The sequence below is a fragment of the Protopterus annectens genome, chromosome 3.part1 (genome assembly GCF_019279795.1).
Source record: "Protopterus annectens isolate FY-2018-M chromosome 3.part1, PAN1.0, whole genome shotgun sequence".
Taxonomy (NCBI): domain Eukaryota; kingdom Metazoa; phylum Chordata; order Ceratodontiformes; family Protopteridae; genus Protopterus; species Protopterus annectens.
Genome location: NC_056732.1, coordinates 573,040,116 through 573,055,950, shown reverse-complemented (window position 1 = coordinate 573,055,950; position 15,835 = coordinate 573,040,116). Strand labels below are relative to the sequence as shown.

The window sequence follows — 15,835 nt, the reverse complement described above, 5'->3', positions numbered from 1 at the left end:
GACGATACAGTTACAACTGCTGAATCCTACACAAATGCACTCTATAAGCACTTACATGAGTGCATGGATCGTGCTATCCCAAACAGAACCAAGACACTATCCTCCAAAAAAAGGAAGCCAATCTGGTCGTCCCCTGCCATAAACAAACTGTACAACAGAAGGAGGAAACTGTTGCAAAAGAGAGTAAAATCCCATAAGTGGAGGAGCTCCCTGGTCAGCCTCAGTAAGAAGCTGAGATCCCTTATAAGATCCTCCAAAGCTAGCTACGAAAATAAAATCGCCACTAATTCCAAGGACAACCACAAAGCATTCTATAGCTATGTCAAGAATCTCAATGGCAACACCCAGATCTGCTCTGAGTTACAGCACAAAAGGCACGAAAATTACAGAACCAACTGATATTGCCAACATCCTGGCAGATAGGTTCAGTGCTAACTTTACCCCCCCCCCACCCCCTAAAGGGCCCATATCTATACAGGAAGAATGCAGAGTCCCTGTAATCACAACTACGCAGGTGAAAGCTGCACTCTCTAAAGCCAAAAACACAGCATCCATGGGACCGGACAACATCCCAGGTTGCGTTTTACATGAACTTCAGAATGAACTGGCTCCTCACTTAAGCACCATGTTCAATAATAGCCTTGCATCAGGCTTTGTGCCCACTGAATGGCGCACAGCAACAGTTATCCCAGTCCACAAAGGGGGAGCCACCACTGATCCCGGGAACTATAGACCTATTAGCCTGACTAGCCTGGTCTGCAAGGCCATGGAGCGTATCATCATGGAACTCATAAACAAAGACATTGGTAACCTGCAAACTCTGGATCCTACCCAGTTCGGGTTTGTGAAAGGCAGATCATGCTTCCTGAACCTGATTGACTTCTTTGAGGCAGTCACCAAAGATGTAGATGAGGGTAAGGTGGTTAACACAGCCTATCTTGAGCTCGCCAAGGCTTTTGACACCATCCCCCATTTTGGAATTATAGCTAAACTCAATAAACTAGGCATAAATACCTACGTCACAAGATGGGTTGCCAACTGGCTCTCTGACAGAACCCACACTGTAAAAGTTGCAGACTCCAAATCTGACCTCAAACCAGTGACAAGTGCAGTACCACAGGGTTCCGTCCTGGGAATGCTCCTGTTTGGTATCTACTTCTCTGAAGTACAGGCTAAAACAGAAGGCCTCTGACTAACGAAGTTCGCAGATGACTGCAAACTAGGAGCCATAATCAAGTCCCCAAATGATGTGAACATCCTACAGATGGGCCTCTCTGAGACAGGTGCCTGGTGTCAGAGCCATGGCCTCAAGCTCAATGCCAAAAAGTGCAGTATCATCCCCTTTGGTAAAAACTCTGTACCCATGAACTACCACATAGGCAGCAATCTACTTAACACTGAATGCGTGATAAGAGACCTTGGGACCCAGGTAGACAGTAGTCTCTCCTTTGATAGTCACATTGCCACAGTAGTGAGGAAGTCCTTCTACATGGCACATCTCATCATAAAAGAGTTCTCATCCAGGAAAAAAGAGGTCATCGTTCCCCTCTACTTGACACTCATTAGACTCATGAGTACAATGCCCCTTTTGGAATGTACCTCACAAGACATCTGCAGCAGCTGGAAAGGCCACAGAAGTACCTCACAAATAGGATTACTGAACTCAAACAAATGCCCTACACTGACTGTCTCAAAAAACTCCAGCTTTACTCCGTAGCATATCGCCTACTCTGAGGTGATCTCTGCCTAACATATAAATCTGTGTCAAACCCAGAGCTGTTGGACATGCTGCACCTAAAGAAATCCCAGTCCCTCCGAGCTACATGCTCTAGGGACCTAAACCTTGTCACCACAATAAACAGGACATGCTGGAGGGATAGATTCCTATCCCAGAGACTTCCCATACTCTGGAACAGGCTACCCATCTATGTCAAGCAAAGTTCTTCATTAGCACTCTTCAAGAAAAATCTTGATGAGTGGATGGGAAATGAGAAATACACCCCGGGGATCACTTCTGTGTCTCTGCTCGACAGTGGCACAGGAAAATAACTTTCTTGGGTGGCGTAAGCCAGGGAACCTTGTTGGCTAGGCTTACGTAGGCCCTTGGGCCGATAGCCTAGTACCTACCTATGAACCTATTTGAAAGATTGTGCAGTGACAGACACATAAGCTAGAAAATACATATTCTGAAATAACAATATGGTTTAGCTTACTCCAAAATATAAATATTTTAAAGAAAATGCCATTATTTTGCTGCAAACTTAACAGAAAAATAAGTTTTGCAGATAAATACTACATAACCACTGGCAATTTCTAGCCTAGCTGTCCCACTTTTGATGGGAACCATGGATCCTGCTTGATTCTGAAGTGAAAAAGGTTGACGTGGAAATTAACATGGTGCCATATTTGGTACTCAGTTAAGTCCTGGCCATTGCACTGTTAACCAGAAATGCCTATGATGCACCTTTTCAAAACAGATTAGTGAGTGACAAATTAATAAGAGTTAGATGATTCACCATTTGTGTACAAACTATTTATAGAACAATCATTACATGGGAAAACCCTGTTCATTTACAGACAGACAAGGCACTCTTACCACTGTCTTCACCTCTCACTCCAGTGAAATGAAAAAAAATATATATTTTAAGAACTTAAAAGGTGGTTCCTTGAAGAAAGAAGGCAGACTTGGGGCATAAGTGAGACCTTTAGAATCTCATATGAGTACATTCCAAATTGCAAATTGTCTCTTGATGTTCAAAAAAAACCTAAGAGGGATATAAAGGCAAGAGGACATGCCAAACATATGGGGAGATTCAAGGTAACGCCAACAGCCTCACTAATGAAGCAGCACAGATTAAAAAACACTAACATAATTCAAGAATATGAGGAAAACATAAACCTTGAAAACACAAGACAAACTTGGAAAATAACAAAAAAGTATGAACTCGACCTGGATACACTCCAAAAAGAAACTTATTCACAAATAAAGTAAGTGCTTTCGTACAGGATAGTACCTGACTTCTTCAGACAAGACAAGACGATACCGAATGCAAGACCTTATATACACTCTCCCAGAATGTAAATCTAATGAGGTCTATCACAGGGTCAATTAAACATTAATTACATTAAATAAAAGACCTAGCTTGGAATAATATAAGAAAATCATTAGAAAATACATTGAAAAATACATTTCAAAATACCTCAAAAGTGTACATTAGAAGTATATTGGAAAAGTAGCCATACTAACACCTGGTAAAAATGTTAAATAATACTTGTAAAACTGAAAAATGAATGAATATAAATAAATTAGATAATAATTATTATTAATTTTTATCCATCGTTTACCTAATTTGTTATTATTATTATGGTGACGAAAGTGTGTTGAAAAATGTGTGACCAAAACAAGGGACTGAATGGATATAAAGATACATGTATATGTACCAAGCCTTGTTTAAAACTGAATAAATATGTAAAACCATTCTTATGCACCATAATTCATCTATTTAAATATAAATACCTTGTAAAAATAGTAACAGTGATGAATGCACAAAATGAACAATTTAACCAATCTAAACTTATGAAAAAAATACCAAGGAACTGAAGGCCTTTACTTTATAAGGCTCCTCTGTTTAAGTATGCAAGCTATGGAGCACATTTCATTAATCCCTGGGTGCCTAAATGCATCACATCTTAGCTGCCATAACAATTCACATTTCTCCAATCTCAGAGAAGTTGGACCACCTCTAATATTTGTGTCAACTGTATCAATAACTCTGAATTCAAAAACATGTTCTGGTGAATTGATAATGTGTTTAGCCAACGCATTCTCTATCCTTTTACTCCTGATAGCGTAACGGTGTTCGTACATTCTGTCTCTTAGTCTTCTGTCAGATTTTCCTTTGTAAAAGACAGGACACATTTTGCACTGGGCCAGGTATATAATGCTACGAGTGTTGCAATTGTATCTACCCTTGTATGAAAATCTCATATTCCTGATTTCAAAAGAGAGTCCTGTGCTCACATGTTTACAGTAGGGACAATTTTCACATTTGAACATTACATTAATCCTAGGATTGTCTATTCTCCTCTGTTCCGACATGGCTTTTACATTAATACCCCTCTTGAATATGATTCTAGGTTTACTTGGTAAACTAACTCTTAAGTTTGTATCAGCTACTATTAAGTCCCAATTCTTGTGTATTATACATTTAATAATGAATGCTTCATTACTAAATGGAGTCACAAATGTGATGGAAAAATCCATAAATGGATTGACAGAGGAATGCATAGTGAATCGAATATGTAGACTGAAAGAGCTATGGTCATTCCCATTCACAAGTAAGGAATCATTTAAAATGGCTTTATAAAACCCTGTTGCTATCTTAGATGTGACCTCCTTTATGATGTCCTCTAATGGGGGCTGTGGGTAACTACGCTTAAGAAACATCTCCTTTAGGAACTGGCATTCACTTAAAAAGTCATGATACTTGGATACCAATCTGGCCACTCTAACTAGCTGTCCTTTGACCACTGACTTCTTCTGGTGGTCAAGATGAGAGCTAGTATAATGCAGTAAGGAATTAGAATAGGTTTCCTTTCTGAAGATAGTGGCCACGTAACATTGTTTGACATTATCTTTACTCAAACTGATATCCAAGGAGGAAATGGTTTCCCTGTGGAACTCACTAGTAAATTTGAGAAAGTCTGTAGTGGTGTTGATGAAAGACATGAATTCTGTGAAAATAGATGCATTGCCCTTGAAAATGACAAAAATATCTTCAAGGTAATGTGTGTAATAATGAATATATTCCTGGAAAGGATTGTTCTTGAAAATATATTCCTTTTCCCAATACACCATGACCAAATTAGAGAAACTGGCCCCACACGGTGACCCTATGGCGACCCCCTTGCTCTGCAAATAATAAGATTTTTGAAGCAAAAAGAAATTATTTGTGAGAATTAGATCTAAGAATTTTTCTATTAGGTACAGATCATTTTCTGGACTAACAGCTGGCTAATCCAATCAATACCTAGTTCATGAGGGATCACCGTGTATAAGTCTGTGATATCCACTGTAACAAAATTATAATCCTCAGTATAATCCAACCCATTGATGTTAGCCAAAAAGGACCAAGAGTCCTTGCAGACTTGTATTTCGTCTGTTAAAAATTTCTTAAGAAAATTATCCAAGAATTTGACCATGGGGTAAGTAATTCAATTACGTCCATTAACAATAGTGAGCAAGGGAGGAGTATATAAATTTTTATGAAGCTTAGGTGTTCCAAATATGATTGGAATCTGTGGTGCTGGCACTGTGAGGTAGTTAAACATCTCTAAGTTAATACGTGAGTCTATGAATATATCATTAAGGAATGTTCTGATCTTCCTATAGGCCCCATTGAGCTCATTCAAAGATACTAGTTTATAACTATCTGTTTCTAACATACATTGCATTTTCATTTTATAGAAGTCATAATCAAAAATCACAATGCCTTCACCCTTATGTGGTTGAGAGATTCTTAAACCACTTGTAGTTAAATTGGTTATAAGGTTTCTTTCATCAACATCAAATTATAACAGTTAGTTGTGTTCATGGAAGATCTAAACATTTTAATATTCCCTAAATCAAACTCACAAATTTGTTCAAAAGCTGCTAAAGTGGAGTTAACAGGATTATAAGTGCTATACATATGAAATTCATTATTACAATTAACATTGTGTGTGCCCAAAAGAAGTTTTAAATTCAGCTTTCTGACAAAAAGTTTCAAGTCAATAATGCTGTTTGGTAGATCTAAACATCTGGAGGGTACAAAAGTCATCCCTTTAGCAACAATGTCTGCTAAATTACTGTCCACAGGGAAAGGAAAAAACTTGAAAACTTTTTAAGTCACCCATTGTATTATGAATTATGTTCATTTGTCTCTCCTCAGGGTACATTAAAGTAGGATTATCATCCAAGGGAGGGGGAAACAGACTCACTTATGTAAAGTAAGTTACTGTCCCTCATGCAGTCAGTGGTAGTGTGTACAAAATCTGATTCAAACCCCCAAATTAGGAACAGAGTTACTATTATGCCTGGGAGAAAGAGAAATAGACTCACCAGTAGTAGATAAACTGATGTCAATTATCTCTGAACCTGCCATTTGTTCCTGCAGTTCCATTTTCTGTTGTTTCTGTAATTCGGATTCCCCTGTGCAGAATTCTGGATCCCCTGAAAATTTTGATCATTAATTCTGTTATTCCGATGTAATCCATTTGTAGAATTCTGTCCATTATGGTTTATTCTTTGATTTTGAATCTGTTCAGTATGTCTGGGTGCTTCAGCTGCCTGTCAAGCAGCATCTCCTTCCTTGGGGGGTGTTAAAATGTATGACATCATCATCACTTTTTATTCTAGGCATCTGATTGGACGGACGATCTGTCAATCCCCACTGTTGAGACTCAGGGGGATGGGGATAGGCACTTCTCTTGTATTCATTTTCATTCCTGTTAAGCATTTTAAGCTTGATAGCATGGAATTTGTGTATCTATACTAGTAAAGATGCGATCATAATCAAACTTATACCTGTGAAAATCACTGTTATTTTTAATAGTTTCATCCAAAACACATATCCTCTCTTCTAAAGATTTAATCTGTTCATTGTAGTTCTTAATAAAGCATTCCATCAACTGGATGCCTTCCTGACTGGATAACTGTATGACCTCTAAATGAAAAGGAGAATCAGGAATTAACTAGAAGGACAGCACCATGTTCTTAAGCCTTTTGTCACAATACCTGTACTAATGCATTCACGGAAATATAATACCTCCAGTTGTAGTTTTTTCAATTTAAATGAATGTCTCCAAAGTCCTAAGGTTGGTGCTAATATCAGGTGGTGTATTAGAGACAGAAATGTTAGCTGGGTTGGTAGTGTTAAAGTTGAAATGGGGCACAGGCTGCAACCATCCAGACAAACTGTCCACAGTATCAGAGTTGGAATGAGAAGCTACAGTTGTGTTAAAAGTCAAAGAAAGCGGGCATTGTGAAGCAGAAACATTATCAGTAACATAACCATTCAGGTTAGCAGTCCCATGAGTAGTAGGTGCATTCAAGTGTTGTCGCACGTTGGAATTCTCCTCTTCGTGCCTAGAGATATTGGAAGTTCTGGGACCAGGCATAGAAGCAGCTGTAGGGGATGGCAAACAACCCTCCCTGAGACTGGGAGACGTGGCTGATTTGTTAGAGTTGTTAACCACCATACTGACCAAATCATCCACCTTCTTATTCAAGGCATGTATTAGGCAGGTTAAGGCACCAATATCTTGGGTAGTATTCACCTCCATGGATTCCTCAGGAAATAAAGATGGAGTACCAAGTCCACGGTCAGTATCCATACTGAAGCACAAACTGGATACTATGAAAACACAAGACAAACTTGTAAAATAACAAAAAAGTATGAACACGACCTGGATACACTCCAAAAAGAATAACTTATTCACAAATAAAGTAAGCGCTTTCGTACAGGATAGTACCTGTACTTCTTCAGACAAGACAGTCTAAGACAAATTGATTCTGCAAGGGTCTCTCAGTGCAGTGACAGTTTTAGCACCTCTGCACATAGCTCTCAACCTTCCATCTCCAAAATGAGGAATACTAGCCCTCATAATGTGGAACAAATGGGCAAAATGTGGAACACATACTAATGGCTTACTAACAACTTCTACTAGGAAGGCCACAGGATGATTAAAATATGCTGGTTTTATTTATAAAGAAGATCTTTTAATGAATTAATATGCTTTATTTATATTTACCATGGCTTTCACTTAAAAAAATTATTAACACTGAATGTGTGACACAGTCTTTCAATGTGGAACTTCGAGGAACATGAACTTTTTAAGACCCCAAATGAGGTACGTTCCTCATAATGAGGTACACTTGAGAGGCATGCCTCTGCAATACTGTGGGGGAGGGGACTTTCAATTCCTCTTGAACTACAAAAGAAAACACTGAACAAAGGCCCGCAATTTAGTTACTTTTCTGGCTGTAGCTGGATAACTTCTAAGTATAGTGTAAAACTAGGTCTGAGCCAAACATAAATGAATGCGATTAGAAACAGAAAAGAAGCAGTCCTTTTACAGAAGGTAAAGAAAATAATGGTGACCGTCCCAAATCCCATTGTATGTCAATGGCATGGGAATTCAAAGTTACTTCCTTATGTCTGGCATGAATCATACAAAGTATTATGGAAAGAGAAAGGGTTGATGAAGAACAAGATCACATTAATAACTCAAGCCTCTTTGGTAGCCATGTTGTGGAAAACAGGCTAAAATTACAAATAAAGCACTTGAAGTGATTTTGAGGTGTTAAAATAGGTCAAGAAACAAAGATAGAGTGAAAAAAAAAACAGGTTTTAGTTCTAAGGATGAAGTTTTCCTTTAAGTCCCTAACAAGACTATATTGCAACTATAAAATTCCTTGGTGAACTGACACGTCAGCAGTATTTTGGTAAATTTGGAGTACACGTAGCTAAGCTTAAAATGTCTCGGGATAACAGCTTAATAACCAGCTATGAACCTATACTCTAAATATGAAGGAAAGAAAAACACACATACACTTTTTCTAGATCCTTTCTGTCCCTGCTCCTGCCAGCCATTGAGTCTCAAAGGATGTCTTTTCATATCACTGTTCCAGTATTTCTTACATTAGGGATCCCCTTCCAAGTGTAACCAACGTCAGGCTGGTATATCAAAACCTTAGATTGTTACAGGGACACTGCATGTCACCTGTATGCTCCCCGTTCACTGCGTAGTGCATAAAGGTGATATATGGATGTAACTTCCTCAGAACTTCTTTGCTGTCAGTCTGAAAGCCATCTTCGATTGTCAGTCTGAACACTCCTTCGTCTGCTGGTTGCCAAGCTGTTTCAGATAACTGTCCCATTGGGGTTTATTTTTTTTTTTATCTTGTCCTTTACTTTGGGTTGTAAGGTTACATGTCATCCAGAAAGGGAAAATGCCAGTGTGGGACACAAATTCCACATAATGACCATCACAGATGCACAGGTGAGAGCTGCCCTCTCCAAAGCAAAAAACACAGCATCAATGGGACCTGATGGTGTCCCGGGCTGCGTCTTACATGAGCTCCAAGAAGAACTGAACTCTCACAAAGTCACTGTTCAATCTCAGCCTTACTACAGGATATGTACCCAAGGAATGGCGTACAGCAACAGTTACCCACTCCACAAAGGTAGTGCCACAACAGACCCTGGAAACTATCGCCCTATATGCCTGACTAGCCTGGTCTGCAAAGCTATGGAGCGTATCATCATGGAACTCATAAACCAAGACATTGGAACCTCCAAACACTGGATCCTACCCAATTCGGCTTTGTTAAGGGCAGATCTTGCCTCTTGAACCTGGTTGACTTCTTTGAAACAATCACCAAGGCCATAGATGAAGGGAAGGTAGTCCACACAGCCTACCTGGACCTCACAAAAGCCTTCGACACAATACCCCACTCGGGCATCATAAATAAGCTCACCAGCTTAAATATCAACCCCTATGTCACAAGATGGGTTGCAAACTGGCTCAGGGATAGAACTCACCCCCAAAAGAAGAAATAATTATCCCAGCTGAATGTAACCTCCCTGTCATCTCAGATGTCCAGGTGAGAGCCACTCTCAGTAAAGCTAAAAACACAGCATCTATGGGACCTGATGGTATCCTGGGTTGTGTGCTATGTAATCTCCAAGAGGAGCTAAACCAGCACATAAAAATGCTGTTTAACCTTAGCCTTACTACAGGATATGTACCTGAACACTGGCGTACAGCAACAGTGGTCCCACTTCACAAAGGAGGCTCCTCTACAGACCCTGGAAACTACCGCCCCCATAAGCTTAACCAGCCTGGTCTGCAAAGCTATGGAAAGAATCATTATGGAACTCATAAACAGAGACATCGGGGACTTACAGACACTTGATCCTACCCAGTTCGGCTTTGTAAAGGGCAGATTCTGACTTTTGAACCTGGTTGACTTTTTTGAAACAGTCACTACAGCCAATGATGTGGGCAAAGCAGTCCATACAGCCTACCTGGACTTGGCTAAAGCCTTCGACACAATACCCCACTCAGGCATCATAGACAAGCTCAACAGCTTAAATGTAAACCCATATGTCACAAGATGGGTTGCAAACTGGCTAAAGGACAGAACCCATAAAGTCAAAATTGCTGGAGCTATGTCAGACTCAAAGCCAGTCACAAGTGGTGTCCCACAGGGCTCTGTTCTGGGACCCCTATTGTTCGGCATTTATTTCTCAGATGTGAAAGCAAACACGGGAGGGTTGTGGCTGACAAAGTTCGCAGATGACTGCAAACTAGGCGTCATAGTCGATACACCAGCTGACACATGCATCCTACAGAAAGGCCTTACTGAGACGGACAACTGGTGCCGAAGTCATGGCCCTAAACTAAATGCCAAAAAATGTATAGTCATCCCCTTTGGGAAAAACAAAGTACCCACAAATTATCACATAGGCAGTAACCCATTGAGTACGGAAAAAGTAATCAGAGACCTGGGGACCCAAGTTGACAGTGACCTCTCATTCGACACCCACGTTGCCAAAGTGGTTAGAAAGACCTTCTACCTTGCCCACTTTATCATGAAGGGATTCACATCCAGATCAAAGGAGGTCATTGTACCCCTATACTCCTCCCTTATCAGGCTCATGATTGAGTACAATGCCCCATTTGGTATGTACCTCACCCGGCACCTGCAGCAGCTGGAGAGACCCCAAAAGTACCTCACCAAGAGGATCAAGGGTCTCCAACATATGTCATATGCTGCCAAACTAAAGAAACTCCAGCTCTGTTCAGTAGCATACCGCCTACTCAGAGGTGATCTATGCCTGACGTACAAGGCCATGTCCAATCAGGAATTAATGGACATGCTCCATCTCAAAAAATCCAAATCCATCAGAACCATGAGAGCTAAAGATCTAAACCTCAGCACAAATATGAATAGGACATGCTGGAGGGACAGATTCATAACTCAGAGGCTTCCCACACTCTGGAACAGGATCCCAGTTCATGTTAGGCAGAGCCCCTCACTGACTCTCTTCAAGAGAAATCTTGACGAGTGGATGGGAGATCGTAGGTTTACCCCGGCGGTCATCTCTGTGTCACTACTAGACAGAGGCATAGTAAACTAAATCTATACTTTTGTACCATTACATGGGGTGGCGAAAGCCACATACACTATGGCTAGGCTTATAAATGCCCTAGGGCAGATAGCCTAGTACTAAACTATGAAACATGGTCAGAATTTTAGGTGCCATGTCAGACTCTAAACCAGTTACAAGTGGCATCCCACAAGGCTCAGTCCTGGAACCTCTCTTGTTCGGTATATATTTCTCTGAGGTACAGGCTAACACGGGAGGACTATGGCTGACCAAGTTCGCAGATGACTGCAAACTGGATGCCATAATCGACTCACCGACTGACACAAGCATCCTCCAAAAGGGTCTCACAAAGACGGATAACTGGTGCCAGAGCCATGGCCTAAAGCTAAATCTCAAAAAGTGCATAGTCATCCCCTTTGGGAAAAGCAAAGTGCCCACAAATTACCACATAGGTGGTAATCCATTAACTACGGAAGAAGTAATTAGGGATTTGGGGACCCAAGTAGATAGCAATCTCTCCTTTGACAATCACATTGCCAAAGTGGTTAGAAAGACCTTCTATATAGCCCACCTTATCACGAAAGGGTTCACATCTAGATCAAGAGAGGTCATTATGCCCCTATACTCATCACTCATCAGGCCCATAATTGAATACAATGCCCCATTTGGGATGTACCTTACCCGACACCTGCAGCAACTGGAGAGACCCCAAATGTACCTCACCAAGAGGATCAAGGGACTCAAACAGATACCCTATGCAGTTAGGCTAAAGAAACTCCAGTTCTACTCAGTTGCTTACCGCCTACTCAGAGGCGATCTATGCCTGACGTATAACGCCATGTCCAAACCAGAATTAATGGACATGCTCCACCTCAGGAAATCCAAATCCCTTAGAGCTACATGCTCCAGAGACTTAAACCTCAGCACAGAAATAAATAGGACATGCTGGAGGGACAGATTCATATCCCAGAGGCTCCCCTCACTCTGGAACAAAATCCCAATCCATGTTAGGCAGAGCCCCTCAATGACCCTCTTCAAGAGAAATCTTGATGAGTGGATGGGAGATCATAGGTTTACCCCTGGGATCTCTTCTGTGTCCCTACTAGACAGAGGCACAGTAAACTAACCTTAAAAGGGCTATCTTCTGTGACCTACTATACAGAGGCACAGTCAACTAATCTAAAAGGGTGGCGAAAGCCAAACACACTCTGGCAAGGCTTATAAATGCCCTAGGGCAGATAGCCTAGTATCAACCTATGAACTTATATACAAGCAGGGTTTGTTTTGCTTGGGTGCTTCTCACAACCATAAGCCGTGCCCTATTTGTCAGGCATTGTCCATAAAACTCTCTGTAGTCATCTCACCTCCTTATCTGTCTACTTGGACAACCAACATCTTAAATTGTTGACGCAGGGTACAATGGCAGAATTTTCCCAACCTGAGGGCTAGCCATCTGCTAAAAAGAAGGCCAAAAAAGTTAGGATAGTTTCTACTGCTGTTCCACCTTCTCTGGACATCTCTCTCTAGGCTGATGAAAGCCCGGAGGATCACACTGCTTGTCCACTGGATTCCTCTGCCATGACTGCTTTAGAGGCCAGCATGGATCCAACTTCTCACACATCCTCGGAGGTTCTGCAGATGTCCATTTTGGATGCTCAGGGTGAACAGAGGCTGATAATATCTGAGGGACCAAGGGGTGTTCCGCAGATTCTTGTTAGGCAGGAGATTCCCACTACATTGATTGAGTGTCAGCAGGCATCCAAACCTCCTAAGATGTTTAACGCTGATGTCCCTTTAAAGAAGCAGCAAAAGACAAAGCATATTTCCCTGCTCCTAAGTATCCTCAGAGTGAGGATTTTATACAGGAATTATTTAATGCTCTTATGGCTTTGAAGCCCCTCTCAAGGAGTAACAGTTCCTGCCCCCCTCCTTGGTCCCCTATTCCTCTTAAGAGACCCAGACAGCAGGCCTCTTCTGATGTGGAATTAGACTGTTATGAAAAGTCTTTGGCCTATTCCTCTCAGATTCTCTCTCCCTTGGATTATGGTTCTGAGAAGGAAGTCTCTGTTACTCCAGACTCTCCTTTTGAGGAGATCTCCTTTAGGGATACTATTTCTTGTATGATGGATTTTTTTAAGTGGGACTGCACCCAGGTTTCTGATGTTCAGAAGAGGTATTAGGAACTCCTCCAGATGGAGTCTCCTAAGCCCTCTGCTGTTCCTCCTGTTCTTGCTGCTTTGTTGGATACACTCTCAGCTGCTTGCCAAGCTCCTGATTCCCATCCCCCTGCTCCTAAAAAAACTGATAGGTTTTATAAGGTGCCTGATTACTGTAAATTTCTATGTAAGTGTCACTGTATTAACCCCTGTTATTTCTGTTTCTTCTGATAATCCTTCCAAGCCTTTGCCTTCCTCTAAACTGCCTCCCTCTGACAAGGACAGTAGGACCATGGAAAGACTGGGCAAAAAGGTATACACTGCTGCTACTCTTGCCTTTTGGGCTGCGAATTAACAGAACCATATGACCAGGTGTGTTTTGGCCCTTCTCTCTGGCCTTTCAAACTATTTCTGACCTCCCAGATTCTGAAGGGAAAGCTTTGGCCTTGTCTTTGTTGGGGTCCTCTTCTCAAGTGGCTCTCCAGTCCATTAAATGTAGCTATGATGCAGCTGATGCCTCCTCTAGAGCTGCTGCCTTTGGTTCTGTGTTAAGGCATTATTTCTGACTTCACCTTCAGCCTTTGCCTCATGATATTAAGGACAATTTGATGGATGCTCCTCTTGACAATAAAAATATTTTTGGTTCTGCAGCAGCTGAGCTTTTTAAGTCTCTTCTGGAGAAGGGTAAGGCTATGCAGGAACTGAAACATTTTTGTTTCTCCCGTTCCCAATTTTCAGAGGAATTATCCTATCAAGTCTGCCTTTGTACAGACACAGTCTCATCCACCTCCCAAAGGTAAAGATGGTTCTAGATGGGCTCTTTCCTGCTAAGTCTATGCAGACTCCTACAGCTCAGAAACCTCCTTTTCCAGCAAACCAGGTTTTGTCCAGCTTCTTTCCTCCCTCCTAAGCCAAGTTCCTCTATCTCTTCATCTTTCACTGTCTCTTCACAATTAAGTGAGGATCACTCAGGATTCTTGGGTTCTGTTCATCATTCGTCAGGTATTACATGGTACTGACATCCCTTCCTTCTTTTTTGGGCAATCCCCAACCTCCTCAGGAACAGCTGCCTTTTTTCCAGCGAGTTTTGTTTCAAGGCACCATCTAAGCAGTTGTGCTCCTCAAAAGGGGAAGGGTTTTTTCCAGAATGTTTCTGGTTCCCAGGAAAGAAGGCACCTGAAGACCCATTCTGGATCATTCTCAGTTCAACACCTTATTTAAAGGCTCTCTGCTTTCAAAAGCTATCCCTTCAAACTCTGTTTCCTCTTCTTCTACCTTAGGCCTTCCTAATATCTCTGGACCTGTGGTGCCTATCACCACATTCTTATTCATCTCCATTTCAGGAAAATAAATTTTTGCATTTCTCTGTCTCTTCCTTGCACCCTCAGTTCTCTGGTTTGCCCTTTGGCCTCTCTACTGCCCCAAGGGTCTTCACCAAATGTGTTACTCCTGTCATTGCTTTTGCAGAACGAAGGGAATACAGATCATTCCTTATCTAGAAGACCTGCTTATCCAGGCTTCCTCTCCAGAGACCTTGCTTCAGCACCTTCACTATGCTATTTGACTCTTGCAGAGCCTAGGGATTACAGTAAATTTCCACAAATCCTTCCTGACCTCTTCTCAGAATAATGTTTTTCTCGGGTGCAGGTTTCAGACCATTCCCATGCTGGCATCCCTGCCACCTCTCAAGGCTTTACATTTGATTGCATTTTTTCAATCCCTTCTTCCTCTGGTCTCATTTACAGAAAGGGAGTTTCTAAGGGCCCTGGGGTATGCGGCTTCCAAGCCTTCCACCCTTCCTCTAGCCAGGCTTCATATGAGAAAGCTTCAGTGGTTCCTAAAGTCAGTTTGGCTTCAACAATCTCATCCACCAGACTTTCCAATTCCTCTTCTTCCATGACTCAAGCTACAGTTTCATTGATGGATTCATCAACTGTCTTTCAACCCAGGGCTTCCTTTTCACCATTCAGTCCCTTCTCTGGACCTCTTTTCAGATGTCTCAGCTGTGGGGTGAGAACTTCTTTTGGCCCTTTGAAGGCTCAGGACCTTTGGTCTCTTCGTCAGCAGAAGGACCATATCAACATTAAAGAGAAACACAGACTCATAAATGGTTACTACACAGAAACATGTTTCTGGACATTGCCCACTAGTGGGATATTCCTCAGGTAGATATTTTTGCCTCCCCTCTGAACAGACAACTTCCTATTTTTTGCACCACAGTCCCATGTCCTCTGGCTTGGAAGGTGGACACCCTCTCTTTCTCTTGGAAGGGGGGATGTTTCTTTATGTCTTCTCTCCCCTTCCTCTCATTCCGAGGATCCTGTTCAAGATAAAAAAAACTTTCCCAAAATCTTGTTGGTGACTCCCTTTCGGCCCAGACAGCATTAGTCCCCTCTCTTTCTGAACTTAGCCAAAGGCAATCACCACACGTTACCTCACAATGTGGGCCTACTCACACAAGATAAGGGGTCTCTTATCCATCTCTAGTTGTCCACTCTTCAACTGACATTGTTGATGATAGGT

The 15,835-nt window shown here is 41.6% G+C and overlaps 1 protein-coding gene across 1 annotated transcript in view; it reads right to left on the bottom strand.

The window, feature by feature from the left end:
• Positions 1 to 15,835, bottom strand: part of PLCL2 (phospholipase C like 2) — a 1,801,981-nt gene that overhangs the window by 1,112,473 nt on the left and 673,673 nt on the right. The gene's annotated exons all lie outside the window — the stretch shown is intronic.